Here is a 2,680-nt window from a genome sequence, read left to right on the forward strand (position 1 = left end):
AACTAGCATTTCACCAGTGACTTAAATACACGCTCTAGTTTGGGATCCGGGGCTTGGACAACCTTAAGTAAAACTGGCGAATACCTATTACACAGATATTATGGTATTATGGATATGATACATTTAGAGTCCTACATTAAATGTAATAGATGGTAACACTTTTCTCAACCTTGGAGTTTAGGAAAACATGCGTTTTAGAATTTGGAACTATTATTTAAATTGGTGGATGAAAAAATTCCAGTAACTGTATGGAAAATGAGTGACCCTAAGAGAAGGTCACAAGGGAAAATGGGAGGCAAGGCAGACACCCAGTGGAGAGACAAAGAGACTTGTTAGGTAGAAAGCACAGGAGAAAGCAACATCAACACAGAGGCATGGGTGCTGGGGGCCCTGGGGAGACTGAGTCATGGGCAAAGGGAGAAGCCTGGGAAAGAAGGTGCCGAATAGCAGCAACCCTTTCCTTGAGCGGTGACCCGGGTGCTCAGCGCTGCCTCCTACTGGCTCGGGAGCTCGATTCCTTTCTCCATAAACTTACTCAGGTGGCTTCAACCTTCTGAAGATTATTTACCTGCAGAAAGCAAGTCTGGCCTATTTATTCTTCTATACTTACAATGCCCAGTGCTTTCAGTCCTGGAATGATCCAGAATGTCATCTCATAGCATCTTGCTGCCCCTAAAGACCTGTCTTCAGCATTTCTGTAGAACAAATCTGAAGGTCAACAAATTTTCTCACCCTTTGTTTTTCTGGAAAAGGCTTTTATTCCCCTTCGATTTTGAAATATATTTTTGCTGATTTTTTTTCAGTACTTCAGTATTGTTCTGTTTGCTTATAACTTGCCTTGTTCTAAGTGAGAAGTCAGTACTAATTCTTCCTACATTATTCTCTGTGTCTTTTTTTTTCTGTCTGCTTTTCAGATTGATTATGGATGATTGATTATTTGTTTATTTTTGCTTCCCATTTCTAGTAGCTATTTACTCCCATTCCTGAAAGACTACTTGAAAATAATTTTATATTTATGCAAAAATATAAGAGTAAGAATAGAATTTGGGACATGCATCTTTATTCAGATTCATCTTTATCTAACTTTTCCCCCATTTTCTTTAATATCTTCATCATTCATCTCTGTAACCATAATAACTTTTCCTGAACTACCTGAGACATAATGTCCATCTATCCCTAATACTTCAATGTGTATGTTCTAAGACTAGGATATTCTCTTACATGACCATGGTAGATTTCTTAGCTTTAGTAAATTTGGCATTTATACTTTACTTTTTCTAATCCCATTTTCAAGTTTGTCCATTGACTTAATCAAGTCCTCTATATCACTTTTTTCTAGGCCCTGTCTAGGATCGAAACTTACATTTTATTTTCATGCACATTTTAGTCTCTCTTAATGTGAAATGTTTTTACATTTGTATTTTTACTGACAATATGTGCATTGTGTAGAATCAAGTCATTTGAAAAAAAATAGAATGTGCCTTATTTGGACCTCCTCTGGTTTTCTGTAACCGGACTCAGGTTACACCCTTCAGACCAGAATGTCTCATTAGTGATGCTGTGTCCTTCTCAGCTTGGCCTGTGGCTCCTGCCCCTCCCCCTTACTGGTGGTGGCTGTGGCAGGTGTAATTGGTAAGCATCCTATTTTATAGCATACTTTACTATTATGCTGTAATTAGTAAGCAGTCTGAGGGAGATGTTTTAAGACTGCAATCATCGTCATCTTCATCAAAAATTTCCCCTCTATTTAGCAACCATTGATGCTTCTTGCTCAGTCAATATTTCTATGATTTTTGCAAAAGGAGCATTCTCTAATTCAGCTTTCCTCCAGGCTTTTCAGTTGACACAGCACTGTTGGGAAAGACATCTCTCTTGTTCCCCATATGCTGATTTAATCACCAACTGGTTACCTGTTTGCACTTATAAGTTCCAGATTTTCTTAGATTTGGACAGTGGGAACATTTCCATGTAAATTGAATAAAAAATATTGTACAATGAATAGCACTAGGTTGTTGAATTTCTGGATGTTGTTGCTTTCCTTCAAAGAACATGAAAACTTTTCTAGCAAACAGTTAAATTAATGCCCATCAACTTGACTGCTTCAAGGTTGGTTTTTCAGGCTTGTTAGCATGGGTCTAGTGTAGTCTTTATGGATACTACTACTGAGTTTTCTTCCTAGGGTCTCTAATGAGTACTCTGGGCATTTAACAGGATTGGAATGACTGCTTAGAAACATAGTATCTTAGAGCTCTGTGAGAATTCTGAATTTTCAGTTTATAGTTCACCTAAATTTCTGACTACCCTTATGGAGTAGTATCACAAGAAACTCAGTACTCAGCAGCTATTGAAGGTACTCCTCTGTAAATGTCTGCACCTCTTACTCTGAAGCTTTAAGTCCTTTACCCTAGTTCTGGCAAATTCAGCCTCCCCAGTTTCTGACTTCTGTCTCTTCAAACCAAAAGACCACCAAATTCTGCTTGATCCCATCTCTCAATCTACCTGACCAGTGTCTCTAGGTAGAAAGACACAAACTTGTAACACTCATCTGGTTCATCTGGTTGCCCTTCACCCAAGGTCACTCACATATACCTTCTGCTGTCCAGGGTCATAGTGGTTGTTCACTATTTTATTTCCATTTTCTATAAAAGGGCATGTCAGATAAAAAAAAATAGTTAATCTG

General features: G+C 38.2%; 1 protein-coding gene across 1 annotated transcript in view; it reads left to right on the plus strand.

The window, feature by feature from the left end:
• Window positions 1-2,680, plus strand: part of LAMA1 (laminin, alpha 1) — a 137,846-nt gene that overhangs the window by 62,764 nt on the left and 72,402 nt on the right. The gene's annotated exons all lie outside the window — the stretch shown is intronic.

Source organism: Condylura cristata, unplaced genomic scaffold (assembly GCF_000260355.1).
Source record: "Condylura cristata isolate star-nosed mole 26May11 unplaced genomic scaffold, ConCri1.0 scaffold00016, whole genome shotgun sequence".
Lineage (NCBI taxonomy): Eukaryota > Metazoa > Chordata > Mammalia > Eulipotyphla > Talpidae > Condylura > Condylura cristata.